The sequence below is a fragment of the Balaenoptera acutorostrata genome, chromosome 5, assembly GCF_949987535.1.
Source record: "Balaenoptera acutorostrata chromosome 5, mBalAcu1.1, whole genome shotgun sequence".
NCBI lineage: Eukaryota > Metazoa > Chordata > Mammalia > Artiodactyla > Balaenopteridae > Balaenoptera > Balaenoptera acutorostrata.
The window spans coordinates 40,432,927-40,459,391 of NC_080068.1; the positions used below are offsets into that span (position 1 = coordinate 40,432,927).

The window sequence follows — 26,465 nt, forward strand, 5'->3', positions numbered from 1 at the left end:
CTTGGTATGTGTTCCCTGGAATTTAGGGAGGACACCACAGACTCATGTCTGATACTTTAGGGATCTAAAGTCTTTGACTATCACTCTGAGGCAGCAGCCAAAGGGAGGAGAGGGCAAACAGAGAGTCGGAGTGAGGAAGCATGCTGTATTGGGAGCTAGCTACTCTTCCATTGGTGGGGGGGTGGGGCAGAGGGTAAGGTGGGCAAGGAGCAGGGCCACACAGCCTCGAGTTAATGAAATCCTACCCAGAAGGTGAAAATGTCCCCAAATTTAGATTGTGGTGATGGTAGCAGAACTCTAAAGCAGCGGTCCCCAACCTTTTTGGCACCAGGGACCAGTTTTGTGGAAGACAATCTTTCCACGGACCGGGGACAGGGGGTGGGGGGGTGGTTTGGGACGATTCAAGTGCATTACATTTATTGTGCACTTTATCTCTATTATTATACTGTAATATATAATGAAATCATTATACAACTCACCATAATGCAGAATCAGTGGGAGCCCTGAGCTTGTTTTCCTGCAACTAAATGGTCCCATCTGGGGTCTGATGGGAGACAGTGACACTCGAAGTGTGTTGCTTATGTCCAGTCTACTCTGTAAGATGCAGCTTGATTGTCACTTGCCACTCACTGATAGGGTTTTGATACGAGTCTGCAAGCGACTGATTTATTATGGTCTCTGTGCAGTCAAACCCTCTGCTAATGATAATCTGTATTTGCAGCTGCTCCCCAGTGCTCGCACCACCTCCACCTGAGCTCCACCTCAGATCATAGGGCATTAGATTCTCATAAGGAGTGTGCAACCTAGATCCCTCACGTGTGCAGTTCACAGTAGGGTTTGCGCTCCTATGAGAATCTAACGCTGCCGCTGATCTGACAGGAGGCGGATCTCAGGCGGTAATGCGAGCGATGGGGAGCGGCTGTAAATACAGATGAAGCTTCACTCGCTGGCCCAGCTGCTCACCTCCTGCTGTGCGGCCCGGTTCCTAACAGGCCACGGACTGCTACGTGGCCAGGGGTTGGGGACCCCTGCTCTAAAGTATATTTTTAAAGGGTAAACTTTATGGTATGTCAAGTATATCTCAATAAAGCTGTTAAAAACATTCTCCCCAGAGTACCACCTGAGGTTCCCACAGTACTAACCAGAAGGAGAAGGAAGTGAGGGGAGGTGGAGGGGGAAGAAGAGGAAGTATGAGGGGAGGGAGAAGAGGAGGAGGAGGAAGAATAATTAGGTGTTGGCTAGTGGGAAGAAAATTTTTTTGAAGTATCACAGGAAGTATAGTTCCAGTGAAGGACTCAGAAGAACCCATAAAAGTACACACAAAAGAAAGGGTCAGCCTTAAGCATATAACAAGCTCAAAGACAGTGAAGCCATGTTATAACAAGAGTCAGGTAAAAAACTGTTTGCTTCTCTACCTTTCTTCCTGCCACCAGTTTAAATCCTGAAGCAGTCAAATACAGCAACTTGCAAATGGAAGAGATAAGCAATAAAAAGAGAAGCCAACAACACTGCCTCCTACTTACTGTTAATCCTAGCTGGGGAAGGGAAGCGTTTTAGTTTTGAATGAAGACTGAAATGGTGCTTAATATATTGACTAGGCACTTTTATTTATGGAATTGACATTGTATTTGCAACGTGACTGTAGTTATTACTATCAAAGAATAAGGAGAGAGTTAGGGACTTGAGTTTTCTTATAGAGGCAAGAGAATAACTTCCCCACATGAAGGAGAAAGAAGGAAAAAGAAAAAGAGAGAAAAAGAGGAAGGAGGGAGGGAGGGAAGGGGGGAGGGAAAGAAGGAGGGCAGAAAGAAAGAAAAGTGATGGGCACAGTAAGATGCTTATGATTATCTATTATAAAGCAAATGTTACATTCACACACACAAAGTGTTAAATCTTAAGATACTGGTTTTCACTTATTTTTTAAAGAGATTGGTTTTTAAAATAAATTTTTCCTATAAGTAAGAAAATGAAAAAGTAAAAGTAACTTCAACACAACAGAATTTTTTCAGCACTTGATTGTTCTGTCTACAAAGATTACTAATTACACCTCTATTGCTTGATTCAGTCAGGTCTGATTTATGTTATTAATCCTCTTTTAATTTTTATTTAAAATATTTTTTGCCTACTTAGTGTAGGATCTCTGTGCATCTCTGGTTGGAACTTGTTAGACCACCAAAACATAGACGGAACATCTGTTTTTAAAAGCAATATCATCTAGCTAACAGAAGAGATTAGACATTTTATATGTATAACTTTGCTAGAAAAGAGGTTTAAGATTTTAAAAAACTGCCTCAACCCCCTAACCACCCAATCTCAAGACAATGTAATGTTAAAGCAGCTTTCTAAAATTCAAACAAGTAACAACATACCTATACCTTATAAATTGTCTACCATCACCAAGTTTGGTGATTGCCTATCATCACCATCTCTCTCTCTGTTATTTTTATTCACCTTTACTATAGCTCTCCAGATCAGTAGATCTGAAAGGAAAGAGAAGAGAAGGGAACAAAAGAAATGCAGAAGTGGAAGAGAGATGCAACAAAAAGGAAGTGAAGAAAAAAATAAAAAAGCTTGAATTCAACCATTAGATGAGGGAACAGTTATGAAAATTCTAAAGAGTTTATTACTTCAGTTGTTTCCTTTAGACACAGTACTAGATAACTTGGAGTGTAGATATATGACTGGCATTATTTTACTGTCAATAAGGTCCTGCTTTACAATAAACATAACCATATTATTCACTTTTATTTCCTTGAAAGTGGTAGAATACATGATAACTACGCTTTTGGAAAGACTTTCAAATAAGAATAATTATATTACATAGCCAGAATCATTATTATGTCTTTGGTTAACATAGGTATTATTGCCAAGACCTTAAAACTGTGCCCACAGAGTCAGATAAAACCACAAAAGGATTCTAACAGATGTCATTTTAATCCTGAAGGATTTGTGGCACTCGCAAATAGGAAGCACATAAAAGTGATTCCAAAAAGAATGAAACAGTAAACAGTTTAACTGAATCCAAACAAGTGATACCACGACCCATCTGGGGGTAGACTAATGAATTAGGAATGTTAAAATAGATTCTAAAGAAATAGGACTATAAGAGTACCCTGTTTCAGGAACAAAGCAACTATAAAATAGAGCTCTAGGTGTGCCACGAGTCTGGGGCAGAGACACACTCATCATCCTGGCTAAAGACATCTCTGGTCATTAAGAAATCATAATGACTTGAGAAATCAATCCCCAAAGTTACAAGCATCTTTAACCCAGGATGATTTACAATGAATTTTATAAAAGTTTAAGAGAAGCAAGCCCATATATTAGTATTTTTTTAAGTTAAAGAATCTGTATGTATTTGGTATTTTAGCTGTTTATAAAGTTTAAGAGATGGGCTTCCCTGGTGGCGCAGTGGTTAAGAATCCACCTGCCGGGCTTCCCTGGTGGCGCAGTGGTTGAGAATCCGCCTGCCAATGCAGGGGGACACGGGTTCGAGCCCTGGTCTGGGAAGATCCCACATGCCGGAGCGGCTGGGCCCGTGAGCCACAATTACTGAGCCTGCGCGTCTGGAGCCTGTGCTCCGCAACAAGAGAGGCCGCGATAGTGAGAAGCCCGCGCACCGCGATGAAGAGTGGCCCCCGCTCGCCGCAACTAGAGAAAGCCCTCGCACAGAAACGAAGACCCAACACAGCCATAAATAAATAAGTAAAATTAAAAAAAAAAAAAAATTGAAAAGAATCAGAGCCTCTGTCCAAAGTGGCCCTGAATGATTTGAAAAAAAAAAAAAGAATCCGCCTGCCAATGCAGGGGACACGGGGTTCGAGCCCTGGTCCGGGAAGATCCCACATGCCGCAGAGCCACTAAGCCCGTGCACCACAACTACTGAGCCTGAGCTCTAGAGCCCGCACGCCACAACTACTGAGCCCACGTGCCACAACTACTGAAGCCTGTGCACCTAGAGCCTGTGCTCCGCAACAAGAGAAGCCACCACAATGAGAAGCTTGTGCACCGCAGCGAAGAGTAGCCCCTGCTCGCCACGACTAGAGAAAGCCTGCATGCAGCAACAAAGACCTAATGCAGCCAAAAATAAATAAATAAAATAATTAAAAAAAAAAGTTTAAGAGAAATAGGTCAGTTAGAATAACAGATTTGCCTTGTGATTCCAATTTAAATAATGTAATTGAGAAAATGAGTTCAGGCTTGTATGAAATACCACTGGAACACATAAGAGAACTTAAGTCTTAGCATACTTATAAGTTTTCGTTCATTAGAGACTTATTTAAGTACTCAGGAAGATTTTTTTTTGGCCATACCACGTGGCATGTGGGATCTTAGTTCCCCTGACCAGGGATTGAACCTGTGGCCCCTGCAGTGGAACCACAGAGAAGTCAACTTTTAATTGTATGAGTGCAGTTTAAAACAGTTAAAGGATTTTAATTAATAAAGTTTGAACAATGGTATTATACACTCAATCAAAAGGTCCCTTAAAAGTGACTATCAATCTTTTCTACAAGTAAAGTAAAATAATTGACCTTAGAAACTTAAGAACTAGGTTTTAGAATTTGTAATTTAATAAGAATATTCATTTAAAAATAATTTTCAGTAAGCTTTTCTGTATACAGGAATACCTTGGATGCCATTTTTTTTTAAGTTAGGAGAAAATCATTGTGATCCTGGATGAGACCAATTTTTCTTAGATACAACATCAAATATGTGAACCATAAAATAAAAAAAAGGTTAAGATTTCATCAAAATTAAAACTTCTGCTCTTTGAAAATAACTGCCCAAAGAATAAAAAGAAAAGCCACAAATTAAAGGAAAATATTTACAGATCACATAACTGATAAAGGATTTATATCCAGAATATATAAAGAACTGTCAAAACTCAGTAATAGGAAAACAAACAATGCACATTTTTTTTATCAAATGGGCAAAAGATTTGAATAGGTATTTCATTAAAGAAAACACATGGGGCTTCCCTGGTGGCGCAGTGGTTGAGAATCCGCCTGCCAATGCAGGGGACACGAGTTCGAGCCCTGGTCTGGGAAGATGCCACATGCCGCGGAGCAACTAGGCCCGTGAGCCACAACTACTGAGCCTGCGCGTCTGGAGCCTGTGGTCCGCAACAAGAGAGGTCGCGATAGTGAGAGGCCTGCGCACCGCGATGAAGAGTGGCCCCCACTTGCCGCAACAAGAGAAAGCCCTCGCACAGAAACGAAGACCCAACACAGCCAAAAATAAATATAAAAATAAATTTTAAAAAAACACAAAACACATGGATAGTAAATGAGCACGTGAAAAGATGCTCAACTTCAACAGTCGTTCGGAAAATGAAAATTAAAATGAGATACTGCCACATAGCTATCACAATTACTAAAACGTAAATGACTCACCATACTAAGTGTAGTCAAGGATGTGGAGGAACTAAACGCTCATACATTACTAATGGGAATGTAAAATGGTACCCTTTGGGAAACTGACAGTTTCATAAAAAGTTAAATATAAGCCTACCAGATGATCTGGCCATTCCACTTTTAAGTATTTACCCAAAATAAATTAAAGCTTATATCTACACAAAGACTCATACAGGGAACAGTTCTCAGAGCTTTCTGAGATGCTCCTCCCAGGTTATAATCCTCAAATTTGGCTCAAATAAAATTTTCCATTTCTTAAAAAAAAAAAAAAAAGACATATACAAATGTTTGTATCAGCTTTATCTGTAACGTCCGAAAAATGGAAACAAGCAAATGTCTATCAACAAGTGAATGGATAAACTGATTTTAGTATATTCTCACAATGGAATATTAGTCAGCAATAAAAGGAATGAACTATTATTGATACATGCAACAACTTGAATCTCAAAATAATTATACTGAGTAAAGGAAGCTAGACCAAAAAAAAAAAAAAAAAGAGAGAGAGAGAGAGAGGGAGTATATACTTTATGATTACATTTGTACAAAATTATAAAAAATGCCAACTACAGTTACAAAAAATAGCTGTTGCTTGAGGATGGCACTGACCTATGGAGAGGCAGATGGGAGTTGATTACAAGGGGGCATGAGAAAACATCTGGGGATAATGGATATGTTCGTTATCTTGATTGTGATGATGGTTTGCAGGTGCATACATATGTCAAAACTCATCCAGTTGTACACAATATGTACAGCTTATTATACGTCAATTATTCCTCAATAAAGCTGTTAAAAAGAGAAAACAAACAAACTAACTAAACTTGATCAAAGCCAGGACAGCATTCCTTTTCTTTGTCCTGTGAAGCCCCAACAGGAGGTAACATATGCTTTAAAAAGAAAAAAAGTTTTCTAAAAGTTAATTTCTCCCATTAAAATAAAAATCTGTTAAGACTAAAGAAATCAAAATCCACGGCAAAGGTCTGAGATCTTCCCTCCTTAAACAGCCAAAGCATATCTAAGATGCCATGTAACTTATGTTACTAAAGTTAGAATGTGTAGCTTGATAACGCAATCATTTTTTAAAAACCATTATTCAAGATAGCCATGTCTTGTTTTTCTCTTAACTTCTAATTTCCTAAAGCATTTAAAACTGAAATGATAATTACAATAATTACAGGACATTTTAAATAATGTGGAATTATTTCTACCTTTTATCTGTTGATCCAAAAATGGTCAACATCAAGACAGATGTATACAAAGTAGAAATAAAAGCACTATTAGAGCTCTTGAAGACTAAAAGCTAATCTCTCTAATTAAAAAAAAAAACAACTAATATTTCTTTTCCATTAGGAGGGTAGGTACAGAAAAGTAGTAGAGAAAAAATATTATTGCCTAGTATAGTTAGAAAAGCCTAAGAAAGAATTGGGATTTTAAGAAAAAAAAGAGATAAAAGTCAGTGAAATTTTAATTGAACGTTGCCTCAAGGTAGAAAATAGCATGTGACCAAACATCTTTATTGAAGTTGGAGCAATGATTAATATTTGTCAACTTTTCCGTTATACTTTTCCCAGTGAGAGAAGAGAAACTAAAACAGACACAAGTCTAAATTGCCTTTCTGGGCCTCTGGCTCAGGTCAACTACTTATCTAAATAGAAATCATATATGCCTATTCCCTGGTTTTCAAAGGACAGCTTCAAAAAACCAGAAGAAAAATTCTGGAATCCTTTAATCTCTCCCTGTATCATTTAAACTTAGGAGAAAAGTAAATGGAGGGGAAAATCCCTAATTTCACATGTGTTATATTTTTCCTCACCAATTGTGAGGTACTAACAGAAAACAATGGAATGGTATTGACAGAACTTTGGTTTCGAGTATTTTCTTTCTACATCACTTCTCCTCCCTACCCGCTGACTTTTGTTAAGATCATCGCTTTAGAATACTTATGGTTGGTCTTCTTCAAGAAATCTAGATTAAAATGTCTGAGTAAGCAGCCACTAAAGGAAACAAATATGTACAAAGCACAAAAGTCCAAGAAAAAAATCTTATTTGTCCTCTATATTGTAATAAACAAATTAATGTGGTAGGCAGAATTCTGAGATTACCCTTAACATCCCTTTCATGTGGTGAACTGACTATACAGAGGGATACATGACAAGGACCTGAGGGTGGCCTCTAGGTGCTGATGGTGTACCCCAGCCAACTACCAGCAAGGAAATGGTCTTACAACCACGAGGCACGTTCTACCAGCAACCAGTGAACTTGGCATAGGACGCTGAGCCTCAGATGATATCATATTCCCAGTTGACACCCTGATTTAAGTCTGGTGATATCCTGAAAAGGGGAACCAGATCATCTGTACCCAGAATCCTGACAAACAAGAAGTACAAGATAATAAATGTGTGTTGCTTTAAGGTGCTAAATTTGTGGTAACTGAAAGTGGGTAACAAGAACTAAAAATATAGGAGCAGCTTTGGAATTGGATAGTGAGCAGAAGCTGAAAGAATTCTGAGAAAGCCTAACTTGCCTTGAACAGATTTTTAATAGATATCTGGACTTTGAATACTGTTGGTGAGGGCTCAGAAGGAAACAAGGAACATGTTATTGGAAACTGGAGGAAGGGGAATCCTTGTTAAATAGTGGAAGAAAACTTGGTGACACTGTATCCTGCAGTTATATGGAAAGCAGAACTTACAAGTGGCAAAACTGGGCATATGGGAAGGAGATTTCCAGGTGAGGTGTTAAATGTGTTGTCTGGTTTACTCTTGCTCCTCATAGTAAAATGCAAGAAGAGAGATAAATTGAGGAAAGTCCTATTAAAGAGGAAGGAACCAGGACTAGATGATTCTGAAAATGCCCAGCCTCTCCAGATAGCAAAAGATGCTAAAAGTCAGAAATGGTTGCCAAAAATACAATAGATTAAAAAAAAGAAAAAAGATCCTCCGCTAAAATTTCAGAAAGATCAGAAGGTCAGAGGATTCAGTCACATAAAGGGCCCTTTCAAGATTTTAAGGGTCTCTGGTAAGCTCCAGAGTTGTCCCTTAGCCATCTCAGCAGGAGGCAAAGACAGAAAAAGCATTATTTTGAAAAAAAAAAAATTGCAGGTGTAGCTTTTGTCTAATGTAGTGAATCCCTGTGAAACCCACATAAAACCCAGAGTTCCTGAGAAAATTGTTTCAGCATAAACACTGCCAGGTTGGACTAAAAGAGGAAGAATATAAAATTGAAAGAGGCTGTTGGAGGTGCCCTCGATTCTACAGTCAGGAATAAGGCTGGTTAAAATCACTCAGCTGCAAACATATGCTACCATCCTAGAAAAAGAAGAATGATTCAGAAGGCAGAATGGAGATTCAGAAGGCAGAATGGAGACTCAGAGGGCAGAGTTGACAGCCATGAAGGATTATTCCCAGGCTTTGAAACCTAACCAAAAAAACTCCACCTGGCATCTGCCAATCTGAATCTCAGAACTGTGATGGACCAAGTGACTCCTTTTTGACTTTCCATTCTGCCCTTCTCCTTTTTGAACAAGAATGTCTACAATAGTTATTCCATGCTTGTCCCATCATTTTATGTTGGGAATGTTGGGATAGTCTCCTTAGTTTTACAGGTTCACAGATAAATAACACATAGGAGCCTCATCTAAACCTAATGTAGATGATTTAGATGCACCCTTGGACTCTGAGCTGATGCTTTAATAGGATGAGAACTCTGGGAACCGTGGGAAGGGATGTATTTTGTTTGTGTGTGTATGGGGTCAGAGGGCATGAATATCTGAGGGCCAGAGGGAAGACTATGGTAGGCAGAATCCTGATATGGCTCCCGAAATTTGTGCCTCCCCCCGGTATACCAGACCTGTATAATCTTCCTTCCTTGCGTATGGGTGGGACCAACAAATACCAAGCGACAGCAGCCAACTTGATTAGGTTATGATATAGAAGACTCTGTTGGGGCAGACTGGAAAGAGATTCAAAGACAGGGAGATTTCCCCTGCTGGCCTTGATGACGCAAACAACCATGCTGTCAACTGCCTATGGAGGGGACCACATGGCAATGACCTCATGGTAACACTGTTGAGCAGAGAGCAGACCCCAGCTGACAGTCAGCAAGAAAATGATAAATTTAGATCTACAGCTACAAGTAATTGAATCCTGCCAAACAACCAGTGGGATTAGAAGAAGACCTCCAAGATTCAGATGAGATTTCAGCCTGGTGTGACCCTGAGCAGGGGACCCAGTTAACCTGTACCTGGACTCCTGACCCACAGGAACTGTAAGAAAATAAATGTGTTGTCTGAAGCTACTAACCTCGTGGTAATTTATTATACAACAATAGAAAACTAATACAACCTGGGTATAGATTCTGAAGAAAATGTAACAAACTAAGTCCTCTTATTATACTTCTGAAGATTGAGGATAATGCTTTCAGACCATTAAAGTGGATCTTGTAAGAGACGGAACATTCTGAGTAAGTTAATCTTGTCTTTCTAGACATCAAGTTTTTTACAAACTTCTTACTTCATGTTTTAATTGACAAAGCAATTTGCACTGAGCTGCTTGTATCATATACTGTTTGGGATGTAATGTTAGATGGTCCAGAAAAGTTGACCAAAGCTCACTTAACTCAGAAGTGAAGTAACTAGCATAAGCAAGACAAACAGCGACAGTCTATTAAAGAGGCTCTTGCTACTTTCCTGATTTTCTAACATTTAGCATTCTCAAGATCAGGCAATACTTCTACAGTTATGATCTAACTGAGAAGCAAGAAGCCAGCTATTAGAGGTGTTAAAAGGCAGAAGGCAACAAACACTACTCACCTGGCAAATACTGGGTTGGCCAAAAAGTTCGTTCAGGTTTTTCGGTAAGATGTTATGGGAAAACGCAAACGAACTTTGTGGCCAACCCAATACTAAAAGTTGAATATTGAAGGAGAAAGTGATATTTGTCTTCTCCTCTTGTCCTTTCTTACAAATCTATACAAATCTTCTAAACCTAAATATTTGGGGGTAAATTTATACCGTACTAAATTTACCCCCAAATTTATACTGTAAATTTATACTGTTGTAAAATAAGGTAGTAGGTGTCTTTCTGTATTAATGTGGACAAATCAACTCTGACTCTAGACAAAAATCAGTGAAAAGAGTAAGCCCCAATAACTTCACAAGTCACAGATGAAACATAACAAACCTAGGCATGCTCCAGTAATTACAAGAGTAATTTCAGGGCTTCCCTGGTGGCGCAGTGGTTGAGAATCTGCCTGCCAATGCAGGGCACACGGGTTCGAGCCCTGGTCTGGGAAGATCCCACATGCCACGGAGCAACTAGGCCCGTGAGCCACAATTACTGAGCCTGCGCGTCTGGAGCCTGTTCTCCGCAACAAGAGAGGCCGCGATGGTGAGAGGCCCGCGCACCGCGATGAAGAGTGGCCCCGCTTGCCACAACTAGAGAAAGCCCTCGCACAGAAACGAAGACCCAACACAGCCATAAATAAATAAATAAATAAATAAATAAATTAAAAAAAAAAAAAAAAAAAAAGAGTAATTTCAACTTGATATTTGGAGACAGCCAAAATTCTACTCAAACTGCTCTGTTCTAAAAGTGATTTTGATATTACCAATTTCCATTCTGAAATATTTAAAAAATGGAAATGTTGTGTAAAACATCTACTTTTTATACCTAAACAATAAATTCATTAAATCTAAAACCCAAATCTAAAAATACTAAGCAGTGACACAAGAGATATTCATACTGAATACTGCTGTTCATTTTGCCATTTTTATTTTATCTAATATAATTGTGACAACTAAATTAGATTATTACTTGTAATTTAAATAATGACATGACTTGCAAGAACTCATGAACCCAATTTCAAACCATGTGGTTTGGGCCACTCCCTTACTTTGTGGCAATCCAACTAAATCTATAAAGATGTGTTTTTCAAAGTATAGTATTCATATCTAATTTTTATTTTAATTAACTATAAGGTACTCTTGTGCAACTGTTATAAATAAGAATGATTAATATGCAAAAGCAAAGGAACCCTTTTTACATGAGAAGATAAAAGAATTCTGGCTTATAGACAAATAATGGTAAAATCACTTTGGATAAATTATTCAAATTGAATATTAATGTATTACAGATTAGAACAACTGGAATAATGCACTCCCCTCTACAATTCACTTGTCAAAATTCTGAGTTTAATTTCAGATTACATCACATTATGTCTTTTAACTCTAATCAATGCCACTCAACATCAAAATTAATTTTAACTCATATAATCTCCATCTACTCTCATAAAGCTAGAAGTGTTCTCTATATCCAGTTTTTATTGGAGAATGCATCCACTGCCAAGACTTCACCTAATCACCTTAGGGCAGATTATTCCTAAATCTATCTCCAGCCTTGAGAAAACCTTGTTCCAAATTCTAGATTTTTAAATTTAACTACGTACTGTACTTTTTTGCCTGGGTAGATACTGTCCTCTTGTATCAAATTCAATACATCTAGGGAGCTCCCTGGTGGTCCAGTGGTTAGGATTCCGGGTTTTCACTGCCATGACCCGGGTTCAGTCCCTGGTCAGGAAACTGAGATCCCACAAGCCGCATGGCCAAAAAAAAAACAACAGTATTTTCCTCCAAATCAGCCACTCTCACCATTCCAAACAGATTAATGCAACTACTATTCCTATAGCTATCAGGCTCAAAGTCCCTCTTCTTTGACTTCTTTTTTCCTTTCTTTTGCCTTAGTCTTGTCAATAAGAACTGTTGCTTATTCATTCTTAATCTCTCAAATTAATCTTTGTTTCAAGTCTCAAACAGAGGAGTAAGGCAGATGAAGAGGATACAGAAGAGTTAGAGTTAAGGTCTTCCAGGCAAAGGAATACCTGTAAACCTGAAAACTGAGATATAAAACAGTAGGAGATGTTCAAATTCTGTAGATTGTCTAGAGAAGGGGGAGGGGAGACAAGCGATGAGGCTGTAGCAATGAGTAGGTGCCAGATCATGTAAGATGTTTTTGTGATTTGCTAAGTAGTTTGAATTTTACACTGAAACCTATGAAGAGGCATTGACAAATTTCAGGGTGAGGCATAAAGTGACAAAATTTGTATTTTTAAAGGCTTATTTTAATTATAGAGTGGAACTAATAGAGGTCTTGAACTATAGATTTGGAAGTGATTAGTATGTAAATGATGGACAAAATCATGAGTTTGGATAAAGTCACTCAGGAAGAGTATATAAAGAAAAAAAGTCAAGTACAGAGACCTAGAGGCACTAAAGAAGCATTTAAAAGTTAGAGGAGGGAAAAGAGCCTGCAAAGGCACCTGCAAAGGAATAGCCAGAGAAATAAGAAGAAAACCGTAAGATTACTATGTTAGAGAGAATGAAAGAGAAGTTTCAAACAGGAGATTGGTAGAACTCAAGATTAAGAATGTGGAGTTTTGTGCCACGTTGCCCAGGTTCAGATCACTAGCTCTGTGACTTTCGGCAAATTAATATTTCTAGGCTCAGTCTTCTTCTTAAAGCAAGTTATTAACAGTTCCTATCTTATGGGAAATTGGCAAGAATTAAAAGAGATACATACAGTTCAGGACCTGATAGAGAATATCAATAATTGTTATTTATCTTTATCATTCTCAAACAACACAGAGAAGTCATGCAATATGACAGCATACATATTTGGCTCTCTGGATGTTATAGGTAACTTTATTCAAAGAAATTTTAGTCAAGTAGGAGAGGAAGCAAATTGATGCTGAATTGTAAGTGCTGATTAATTTTTGAAACTTGGTTGGTAACAGAAGGAGTAAAGTTAGGAGGATAAATTTAAAGGTGAGGGTGGATAATGTTTGCTTTGATTTTAAATATATAAGGGACTCTGTGTATATGCTGAGGGAAAGAGCCAGTAAAGAGGTTGAAGGTACAGGAGGAGGTGGGCGATCAGTAGGCAAGGTCACAAAGGAATTGATTACCCTTCAGATGTTTCATCAGGTCCACTGCAGTCAAAGGGAAAGAAGCATGTGAGCAGATGGAGAAAAGTCAGGAAGAGGACTTCTTGCCTAAAGGCCTCATTGGCTGAGTGATGTAGTCCCTGTGACGTGTTTCAAAACGATTGGTACACATGTCCATTTGCTTACATAGTGCAAAAACTGACTTTCTTTCAGTGTGTATTCAGGAATCCATGGCTCCCCTGGTAATTCTCATACACAATAATGTTAAAGAATTATTGCTCTAAACATCTTCGGATAAAACTTTACCTCTCAATTCCAATAACTCCTATGATCATCTTGATATTAATCAATTCTAAAAGAGGAGCAATCAATGTCAGACTTTCCCTATGAATCAGAGATCAGCCAGTTGAGTACTTCCTTATCATGCTCATCCTTGATTTCTAGCAATTAGAGGCTCTTAAACTAACTGATGATAAAGGGCTATTTTAAGTGGTACTCTTTCAGTATAGAAAACTAGAAAACCAAAGCAAAGAGACTACTGGAGTTGCAGCATATAACCATAGAATTATATATCATATCATAATGAGAATACAGGTCCCCAGTTGGTCTATTTCATGGTTGCCCCTGGAGTCGGAAGGAAGTCAGTTCCTCAACAAACTAGTGAATATAACAAAAAAGAAACACACTCACGGATACAGAGAACAAACTAGTGGTTACCAGTGGGGCGAGGGAGGGGGGAAGGGGCACGATAGGGGTAGGAGATTAAGAGGTACAAACTACTATGTATAAAATAATTAGCTACAAAGATGTATTATATAACACAGGGACTATAGCCAATAATTTATAATAACTATAAATGGAGTATAACTTTTAAAAATTGTGAATCACTATGTTGTACACCTGAAACTTACATAATATGTCGACAAACCTCAATTTAAAAAAGAAAAGAAAGCTAGAAGAGAGTCAAAGAGATTGGGAGAGAATAAGATGATCCATCAACTATATTATTTAACCACTCATTCATTCATTCATTTAAATATTTATTAAAACTCTATTGTGTGCTTGGCATTGATAGGTACTAGATTTTTATTCATTAAATCAACAAATATTTAATACCCACTATAAGCCAGACACTCTTTTAGACACTGAAGATACATCAGTGAACAAACCAGATAAAAACACCAAGTCCCATGGAGTTTACATTCTATTAGAAGAGAAAGACAATAAATAAATAAGTAAATAGAAGAGCATATAGTTATAAAAGCTATAGAGGAAAATAACTCCACAAGGATGGCTAATGAATACCCAGCAGGTTAGAGAGTACACATTTAAAATAAAATAGTCAAGAAAAGTCCTTAGTGAGAATTTGTCATTTGAGCAAAGATCTAAAGGAGGTAAGAGGGTAAGTAGAGCAGAGATATCTGGGAAAGAACATTCTGTGCAGAAACTGAAAAATCCCTGAGGCAAGAGGATGTCCCAGGAACAGCAAGGAGAAACAAACTGAGTGAGAGGAAGAAAAAATTGAAGATAAACTATATAGGGTCTTCCAGGCCACTGAAGAAACTCTAACATGTACACTGAAATGGAAAGCTTATGGGAAGGTTTTGAGAGATGTGATCTGAGCTGTTTTAAAAGGATCACTCTGGCTGCTATTTTGAGAACTGACTATAGAAGGGCAAGGGTAGAAGCAAGGAGACAATTAGGAGGCTGTGGCAATAATCCAGGCAAGAAATATTGGTAGCTTAACCCAAGATGGTAGCTGTGAGACATCTAGGAAGTGATCAAATTTTGGAAATATTTTGAAGGATGTCCTGATATGGACGCTCTGTGCCCTGAGAAAGTGGCAAGATGGAGTTGTTATTAAGATAGAGAAGACTGTGAGGAGTTGGTTTGGAAGCAGTTTCAGAGTTCAATTTGTACACGTTAATTTTGCAGTGCTGATTAGACATTCCAGTGAAGATGCCAAGTAGATAGCTGGCATACATGAGTCTGGAGTTTATGGGAGAAGTCTGGGATGAAGATACACATGTAGAGATTGTCAGCATACAGATGGTATTCTAAAGCCCTGAAATTTCATGTGATCTCTAAGGCAATACATGCAGACAGAAGAGATACCTAAGGACAGAAGAATGAGGATAAATAAGAAAAGGAGACTGAGTAGGAGTGTGTCTCTTTAATCTAAAACAGTAATCCCTTACACCATTAATTTGTTTAACACAAATTGGTTATCCTTTTAAAGTCCAATTTTTTCCTCTCACCTTAAACCCTAGAAGCAAGTGAATTAAATGGACAGCAAGTAGGTAAGTTTTTTCTAGCCTTCATTTGCTTACTTTATTTTTTTTTTTAATTTATTTATTTATTTTTGGCTGTGTTGGGTCTTCATTCTCGCACGCAGGCTTTCTCCAGTTGTGGCAAGTTGGGCCTACTCTTCGTTGTGGTGCACAGGCTTCTCATTGCAGTGGCTTCTCTTTTTGCGGAGCACGGGCTATAGGCACATGGGCTTCAGTAGTTGCAGCACGTGGACTCAGTAGTTGTGGCTCACAGGCTCTAGAGCACAGACTCAGTAGTTGTGGTGCACGGGCTCAGTTGCTCAGCGGCATGTGGGATATTCCCGGACCAGGGATTGAACCTATGTCCCCAGCATAGGCAGGCGGATTCTCAACCACTGAGCGCCACCAGGGAAGCCCCATTTCCTTACTTTGAAAAGGATTTTATGTATTTATTTTGATATTAGCAAAGATTCTCTGTAAGCTTACATTACGTATTTGGCAATTATCGCTTTCAAAACTACAGCATCTGTTTTTGAAGAATTAGTCTTTATTAACATTACCAGAAAAATCTAAGCTAAAATACATGATAAAAAGTAAAACTCATAATTAATGTTCAGACAGGTACATATAGGGCATGGAATAGAGCAATGGTCCTATTTTCTATACTATACTAGTCTGAAGATAAATGCAATAGAATTTTACAAAAGCTGTGCAATTATTTAATGTGCAATTTGAAGACAGAAAATAAAATGACCAAATGACAGAGTTGCAATATTAACTCAAATGACCTTTTGGAGGCACAAAACAGAGAGAATTTTAAGAAAGAATAGTGTTGAGGGCAGAGCCAAGATGGCAGCGTGGGAAGATGCGGAGTTTGTGTCTCCCCCACAACGAGGGCACCTGCTGGACGCTGGTGGGGGACCTTGAAGCCCAACGAGATGGGAGGAACCCCCAAGAGAACCATTTCTTAGTCTAATTTTATTTCTTACTCTTTGTTATTTTTCTTTTTTTTTTTTTTTTTTTTTTTTTGCCACCCCACGTGGCTTTTAGGATCCTGGTTCACAAGCCAGGGGTTTGGCCAAAGCTCCTGCAGTGGGCGTTCCAAGTCTGAACCACTGGATTAACAGAGAACCTCAGAAATCAGTGAATATTCATCAGAGTGAGGTCTCCCAGAAGTCTTCACCTCGGCACCAAGAACCAGCTCTACCCAACAGCCTACAAACTCCATTGTTGGAAGACTTAGGCCAAACAACAAGTAAGACAGGAACACAATCCCACCCACCAAAAAAAAAAAAAAAAAAAGAGACGGCAAAAAAATACGTCACAGATGAAGGAGCAAGGTAAAAACCTACAAGACCAAATAAACGAAGAGGAAATAGGCAACCTACCTGAAGAAGAATTGAGTAATGATAGTAAAGATGATCCAGAATCTCGGAAATAGAATGGAGACACAGATTGAGAAAATACAAGAAATGTTTAACAAAGATCTAGAAAAACTAAAGAACAAACAAACAGAGATGAACAACACAATAACTGAAATGAAAAATACACTAGAAGAAATCAATGACAGAATAACTGAGGCAGAATAACGAATAAGTGAGCTGGAAGACAAAATGGTGGAAATAACTGCCGAGGAGGAGAATAAAGAAAAAATAATGAAAAGAATTGAAGACAATCGCAGAGACTTTTGGGACAACACTAAATGCACCAACATTCAAACTATAGGGGTCCCAGAAGAAAAAGAGAAAAAGAAAGTGTCTGAGAAAGTATTTGAAGAGATTATAGTGGAAAACTTCCCTAACAAGGGAAAGGAAATAGTCACCCAAGCCAGGACGTGCAGAGAGTGCCATGCAGGATAAACCCTAGGAGAAACACACCAAGACACATATTAATCAAGCTAACAAAAATTAAATCCAAAGAAAAAATATTAAAAGCAGCAAGAGAAAAGCAAAAAATAACATACAAAGGAATCCCCATAAAATTATCAGCTGATTTTTCAGCAGAAATTCTGCAGGCAAGAAGGGAGTGGCAGTGATGAAAAAGAAAAACCTACAACCAAGATTACTCTACCCAGCAAGGATCTCATTCAGATATGGCAGAGAAATCAAAAGCTTTTCAGACAAGCAAAAGCTAAGAGAATTCAGCACCACCAAACCAGCTCTACAACAAATGCTAAGGAACTTCTTTAAGTGGGAAACACAAGAGAATAAAAGGACCTATGAAAACAAACCCAAAACAATTAAGAAAATGGTCATAGGAACATACACATCAATAATTACCTTAAATGTGAATAGATTAAATGCTCCAACCAAAGGACACAGGCTTGCTGAATGGATACAAAAACAAGACCCCTCTATATGCTGTCTACAAGAGACCCACTTCAGACCTAGGGACACATACAGACTGAAAGTGAAGGGATGGAAAAAGATATTCCATGCAAATGGAAATCAAAAGAAAGCTGGAGTAGCAATACTCATAACAGATAAAATAGACTTTAAAATAAAGACTGTTACAAGAAATAAGGAAGGACACTACATAATGCTCAAGGGATCATGCCAAGAAGAAGATATAACAATTAGAAATGTTTATGCACCCAGGCTTCCCTGGTGGCGCAGTGGTTGAGAATCTGCCTGCCAATGCAGGGGACACGGATTCGAGCCCTGCTCCGGGAAGATCCCACGTGCCGCAGAGCAACTAAGCCTATGCGCCACAAATACTGAGCCTGTGCTCTGGCGCCCATGAACCACAACTACTGAGCCGGTGTGCCACAACTACTGAAGCCCTGTGCCTAGAGCCTGTGCTCTGCAACAAGAGAAGCCACCGCAGTGAGAAGCCTGAGCACTGCAACGAAGAGTAGCCCCTGATCACCGCAACTAGAGAAAGCCCATGAACAGCAACAAAGACCCAACGCAGCCAAATACATAAATAAATAAAATTTAAAAAAATGCACAACCAAGTAGATATTTTTAAAAAATAAAATAGAAAATAAATAAACAAATGGGACTTAAATTTATTTATTTATTTAGGGACTTAAATTTAAAAGCTTTTGCACAGCAAAAGAAACCATAAACAAGACAAAAAGACAACCCTCAGAAAGGGAGAAAATATTTGCAAATGAAACAACAGACAGAGGATTAATCTCCAAAATACACAAACAGCTTATGGAACTCAATATCAAAAAAACAAACAATCCAGTTAAAAAATGTGCGGAAGACCTAAATAGACATTTCACCAAGGTAGACATACAGATGGCCAAGAGGCACATGAAAAGATGTTCAACATCACTAATCATTAGAGAAATGCAAATCAATACTATAGTGAGGTATCACCTCACACCGGTCAGAATGGCCATAATCAAAAAAGCTAGAAATAGTAAATGCTGGGGAGGGTGTGGTGAAAAGGGAACCCTCCTACACCATTGGTGGGAATGTAAATTCATACAACCACTATGGAGAACAGTATGGAGGTTCCTTAAAAAGCAAAAAAATAGAATTACCATATGACCCAGCAATCCCACTGCTGGGCATATACCCTGAGAAAAACATAATTCAAAAAGAGACATGCACCACAATGTTCACTGCAGCACTATTTACAATAGCCAGGACATGGAACCAACCTATGTCCATCAACAGGTGAATGGATGAAGAAGATGTGGCACATATATACAATGGAATATAACTCAGCCATAAAAAGAAATGAAGTTGAACTATCTGTAGTGAGGTGGATGGACCTAGAGTCTGTCATACAGAGTGAAGTCAGTCAGAAAGAGAAAAACAAATACCGTATGCTAACACATATATACGGAATCTAAAAAAAAAAAGGGTACTGATGGGGCTTCCCTGGTGGCACAGTGGTTGAGAATCTGCCTGCCAATGCAGGGGACACGGGTTCGAGCCCTGGTCTGGGAAGATCCCACATGCCGCGGAGCAACTGGGCCCGTGAGCCACAACTACTGAGCCTGCGCGTCTGGAGCCTGTGCTCCGCAACAAGAGAGGCCGCGATAGTGAGAAGCCCGCGCACCGCGATGAAGAGTGGCCCCCGCTTGCCGCAACTAGAGAAAGCCCTCGCACAGAAACGAAGACCCAACACAGCCAAAAATGAATAAATAAATTAATTAATTTAAAAAAAGTGGTACTGATGAACCCAGTGGCAGGGCAGGAATAAAGATGTAGACATAGAGAATGGACTTGAGGACATGGGGTGGGGGGGAAGCTGGGGCGAAGTAAGAGTGGCATGGACATATATACACTACCAAATGTAAAGCAGATAGCTAGTGGGAAGCAGCAGCATAGCACAGAGAGATGAGCTCCGTGCTTTGCGAGGACCTAGAGGGGTGGGATAGGGAGGGTGGGAGAGAGGCTCAAGAGGGAGAGGATATGGGGATATATGTAGGCATATGGCTGTTTCAGTTTGTTGTAAAACAGAAACTAACACAACACTGTAAAGCAATTATACTCCAATAAAGATGTATAAGATAAAAAATTTAAAAAAGAAAGAATAGTGTTTGTTTAAGGTTCTGTCCGTTATGGATTCTATTACAAATGATGAATAACAGAACTTATTAAGGTCAATTAAAATGTTTTAAGGAAAAACTCTTAGCACATCTGATTTTGCTAGTTGGGTCATAGCTATTGATGTTAGGAAGGAGGAAGAGGAGAGGGAGAAGGACAGCAAGAGAGGGAAAGGAAAAGATGAATGACACAGGAGCAGTAGCACATGTGCACTCCTGCCCAGGCTTTGTCTGCCTTCTGAGTGTAAGGAATTCAATATGCCAGTGAGAAACTGGAAACACAAGATCCAAAACACAAGATCCAGTTAGAGGTAGTGGGTAGCCTCTGTGACAGAGGGTTACATTGTAAATCTGTGTTTTAGGGAGAAACAGGAAAGGATTCAAGAGAAACATAGGAGAGGCTTCCAAAGACAACGGACACCTAAACGAAAATAGGGGAATCTTCAGCAGTAATCAGTTAGTTGTAAACACTCAGGTAATGAGACGGAAAGAGCTGGAACTGCCAAGTAAAGTTATTTGACATTTATTTCTAAAATTACCTTCAGAGTAGAGACTATCTATTTGACAATATCTAAGAGTAACTGCATACGGCTAGCACCCCAGTAATCTGGATTGCACAAACAAGACTGAAGAATTGGCATCTGATTAATGAGCACAGTAGTGAGTAAATTATGTTCTGTGTTTGTTACTCAAGGAGAATGTGACCCAGTATATATGAACATTATGATTCAGAGAATATGATGCATAACATCTTGTTTTCTGTTATTTATGTCATATGTAATGTTAGTGACATCATAGCCTATATGGATTGAACACTCTCAAAAACACCTCTGTTGTAATCATGTAAACAAAAGATTTCATGTATCTAAATGGATGAAATCTCTGATCATGTTCTCAACTTTCAGTATCCTCCCAGAACAGTTCCATTTTCACTTTTTTTTTTTTTTAGAAAGCTAACTTTTAAATTAGGGGTACTACACAAATACCATAAGAGATCATTCCACTACAGGGCTCAAGAGGTATCGTTTTCTTTTTTCTTTTTAGAGTTCTTAATTTCCAAACACCTCATTTGAAACTGGGCTTTGGTTAAAGAGACAACTTTATGAAATGGTTTATCTAAGAACACACACTAAATTACTGACACTGTTAAAAAAAAATGTATCAACTCAAATTTCAAATATTATATACTCATAAGAAAACCATCACTAAATTTTGGTTCTTTCTAGTCATAACTTTACAGAATAAGGAACTTGTCAAAACGGCCAATAAGGAAACCTTTTTCAGTATCTCCAAGAACAGGAAAGGTAAGTATCTTTAGTCCTGTTGTAAGAACTTTACAAGTTTTAGAATATCTTTTTTTCTCTAATGCCAAACTGCAAACAAACAAACAAAACAAAAAACAAAAAAACCCCACAAAACAAACAAGCAAACAAACAAAAAACAAACCAAGAAAGATTTGGCTTCTGAAATGAGTTAATGGGCAGACTGAGTATATTAAGCAAGAGACACTTAGCCCTTTAACAAATCTGTTGGGTAGCACAGGAAATTACTGTGTTATTGCAACAATTCCATGAGGTAGATACTATGATTATCCCATGTTACAAATGAGGAGCTGAGGCACAGAGATTAAATAAATTGCCCAAGATCATACAGCGAGTAAATTGTGGAGCTGGGATGTGAACTCAAGCACTGTGAATTTCTTCATCTAAAAAATGGGGACTTCTGAGTTAATACATGCAACAGGCTTTGAACATGTGCCTGGCACATAATTGCTTAATAAATGTTAACTATTATTATTAAAAATTAGTGAGAGATTTCAGTGAAGAAATACAAAAAACAAACTGGATTTTTCAGTCTTTCTGGCAGTTCACAGATGGAAATTTGATAAAGAAAAGGAGAATGTAGATTACATTTGCAAGCACACTAGCCTGAGATGGGCTTAACCTATAGATGAAGAAAGAAAATTCAAGTTCTTTGATATTTTAAATATCTAGTACAAAGGAAAAATTTAACTTAAAAGAGGAAAAGGCATTGCTTGCTTTAAAAGTAAGCAAACATGCTGAAACTGCATTAAAATCCAGAAAGGGAAGAGAGACAATTCTGGAAGCCTTCCATAGCCTGAGGTCTTTCATTTCTTAGGAGGAGTGGAAAGGGGCTGTAGGAAGAGACCCAAAATTTAACTCCTATCACCACAACACATTTCTATATCTCTAAATGTCTTTTCTAACATCCCTGATTATTACATTTGGCTTAAGGTGAAGCTTTTCTAAGAGTAATGCTAGTGGTGAGAGAGACTTTCTGCAGCTAAATTTTAGAAAACTGAATTTCACAATAAGCAAGTTACTCTGTTTTAAATTCTCTTTCAATACTCCTGATTAGGTCATGGAGAAAGTTCCAGTTTAGTGCTAGTTAGTTTTATTTGCTAATGCTCCCCTTTCAACAAATAGAGACATGTCCTAAGCTTGGAGCACTGCTGCTCAGGTAGGCCACTCTATCATAGCTCGCATTTAATAACATTATTATGTTTTTATGTTTCAAAATGATACTCACTTTTGCATTTACCTTCTACTTACAGAACACTTTACTAGTTTTCCATATAAGAAAATAATCCTGAGCTAAGATTTCCTTTTTAAATAAATAAAATTAAACATAAAAATGAGATATTTAAAAATATTAAGTAAATAGCATTAGGATATGGCAAAGATTATGATGGTAGTACTCATGAATAAAGTATAGGAAACACAAGCTTAAGGAAATTCTATTCTTAAGGAAAAATGGATGACTTAGCAAGATGGTTCAATTAATGGGCTCATTAACACTTACGGGCTATTTGTGCAGGAGAACAGAGCAAAAACATTCTAGAACCTCTTTCTCCAAATTTCATGACTCATCACTAAACCTCAGAACCTCCTGTCTAAATAGCCAACATTGCTAATACAATGAAACATACAATATACCTCAATTAAATTTAATATTCCAGTTATATCACAAAATGTATTTATTTATATACATTATATAAGTAAATCCCTATTTAACAAAAGAAACAGTATTTTTACAAGATGGTTTTCCCTAAATCAGTGCATAACTCTCTCCTCTTTCTAACGGGTCTAAATTCAGGTAAAGCAGTTTCACTTCTGGGAATTACAGAGAGAACTGGGGTGGGGCGCACAAGAGTGAGGCGGTGGATTTAATTGTATTGAATTTGCCCTATCATGTAGCTAAGAGGTAATTCTTCCTAATTCCCCCTTGTTTCTGAGGCAAAGGGAAAGAAATGGGAGAGGAAGAACCTGAAAATGGGTCTTTCATATTTAATATTCCACTGTAATTCCCTCCACTCCTTTCTAATTATGTGAGACATGTATCTGGGTTTTCCCCCTCAAAATTAAAGATAAATAGGGGTTCAGCATACGAGGAGTACACGGTCAAGGCATGGAGTGCCTTGAATTTTTGTTTAATGCTTTGAAAAATATAAACAGAAAAAATGATATACTGTGTACACTTTGAATCTTCACTGATTGATGTTAAATATTCCTTAAAATACTAATAATTTAATAGAATTTTAGAAACTGAAGCACTAATAATACATATTAAATATTTCAGTTCACATCTTTGCTTCCATAGCACATCGCACTCCTGCTCCCCTTCATATCTAATGTTTCTGAGTCCTAGGTCTCTCCAGGGTTCAGTGGGATAAAAATGGGTCCACCCTTTTCTATCCCGTTCTTCATTTTCGGTGCTTGATTTCTTCCACTTTGCTTCCTCAGGTACCTTTGCTCCTATGATCATTTAAAATTTTTTGAATTTTTTTCTAGAAACAGATGGCCACTCATCTGTTCTCTTCTTTATTGTGAGTTTTTAGCATTTTTATTCCTTTACTATCATTTAAGCAGAGACTTAAGAAATTAAGTTGATAAATCTGTTAACCTTCTGAAATTGGAAGTTTGAATACTTTTCTGATGTTAACACCCTAAACAACTGTATCCTCATTTATAGGAAAAGTACATAGTACTCAGACCTAAGAATCACAGGGCAAATAATAAAAATAGAAAAATGAGTATTTTGAAAAAAATTTTAAAGAGCAGTAACGTCCATGTTATCAAATTCAGTGATTCAATCTCTAATATTCAGTCTCTCTAATAGGCATGTCATTTATCAAACCAAAAACTGTATTTCAACTACTAAATCTCTCCTCCAGCAGTCCCCATTTTGAAATGGAACTGAGCTATTTATTCAGGCAACAAGCTTTGGAGTCACCTGATTTCTTTCTTTCCCTAATATCCCACATCCAATCAGTTAGAAAATCCTGTTACCTCTTCTTTCAAAATATATCTTGAATATATCTGATAAGTTTCAAAACCTCTATTGTCTACTCTATATTGTCTAGAACAGTGCTCTCCAACAGAACTTTCTGTGATGATGGATATATCTTACATTTGTGCTGTCCAGGATGGTTAAAGTCAATAGCCACACATGACTACTGAGCCCTTGAAATGTGGCCAGGGCAAGAGAGGAACTGAATTTTTAAATTTTATTTAATTTTAACTAACTTAAATTTAAATGGTCACCTGTAACTTGTGGCTACCATAATGGACAGGGAAAGTCTAGAAATCTATAACAATATGGTCGTAACAGGTCTTTTTGCTTCCTCTCTTGCCCCCTTGTAGTCTATTCCCAATACAGTTGCTGTAATGACCCTTTTCAAATGCAACCTAATCAGGTCACTTTTCTGCTTCATGGTTTCCCACCACTTGGAATGAAATCTCAGATCCCTACTCAGGCTTACAGTTCCTTACATGATTTTTCCCCAGACTACCTCTACACTTTAACTACTCACTTTTCCCTTCAGTCCTGACACACTCAACTCCAGCCACAGTGACTCAAGCCCTTGCAGTTGTCTACACCACTCTTGCCTCAAATAACCACATGGATAAACCTCTTTATTAAGCTCTTGACCTCACAGAAAGGTTTTACCTGATCACCCAGCCCCTAACTTTCTCTCACATCCTTATCCAATTTTGTAATACTTCATAGCATTTACAATACCTGACAATATATTATAATTTAATTTTTATTGAATGTCTCTCACACACAAATACAAAAAGGAAGAGGACAGACATTTCAGTCTCTTTTGTTAACTGGTGTATCCCCAGATGTCTAGAATAGTGCCTGGCACAAAGTAGATTCTCAATAAGTATTTATTGAATGATCGAATAAACTTAAATTCCATTTACCCTCTCAGTCTCACATTTAAATAATAAACATTTATTTAGTATTCATTAGTTATACGGCACTGTATCAGACAATGTGGGGAATTCAAACTGACAACACCCAGACCTTGTAAATCGGATAATCAGTGGAATTATCCTCTAAGTTCCTTAAATCTTAAAATTTTGAGTCGATGACCTCAGCTGGAAGTAGTTGAGACTGTTTCTCTTGGGGATGAGAGTAGGAGTATAGAGCATGCCTATCCTCTAATGTTAAAACATTTGCCATCTGGAAGGAGTAGTCTTTTTAGAGTATTCCTCACAGAATGCAGAATTGAAACCAATGAGTTAAAATTAGGTAGTTTACGGTTCAAAATATAGACTTTCTAACAATACAGAAAAACTTTTGAGGTAATGTCTTAAAGTTGTCAAACAGAGGGAAATAACTACATATAGGGCTGTCAAATCTTACTATACTAGGTGAGTGGGGTGGCCTTAGGTGACCTCTAACATGTTTTCCAAGTCTAACATTATATTGTCTATAAAATGCTATAACGAATGCAAGTTAATACATCCGTCATTTTCTGACAAGTTGCTTCCTGCTTGTTACAAGCAGTAAGTCTCAAGTTTGATAGACAGCAAGCAATGAAAATGAGAATCAAAGCAGAGTTACACAAATATTCCACTGAATAATTAAAAACACTTTGTACCTGTATTATAGAAATATACCCAATTATCAGGATGAATCATAAGAAATTGACAGTATTTGACCACTTTTGTGGTTCAACTTAAAAAATGACTTGCCAGACTTTATTAGCATAGTTACTATGTAATTTCTGCATCTGCACTATTAGGAAGTCAGTCAAGTCATAACTTAAAATTATTCAGTTAAGGAAAACAAAATCAACTCAATAGCATATGCCTTCCAAAATTTCACTTAGACTAACAAAACATAAATTCTTAGTTCCAGTCAGTAGACCATTTAATCCTTAAGATCTTAGGGGGAAAAGCTAAAAACAAACTGTGTACATATGCTAACATATGTTAGCATTAACATGTAGTTCAGTAGCATATTCAAACTTGTTAGTGAAAAATCAGAACCTGGATGACAATCTCTTACTTCCATTAATAA

General features: G+C 37.8%; 1 protein-coding gene across 11 annotated transcripts in view; it reads right to left on the reverse strand.

The window, feature by feature from the left end:
- The window catches only part of PTPN13 (protein tyrosine phosphatase non-receptor type 13), a 242,081-nt gene that overhangs the window by 186,356 nt on the left and 29,260 nt on the right, over positions 1-26,465 (reverse strand). The gene's annotated exons all lie outside the window — the stretch shown is intronic.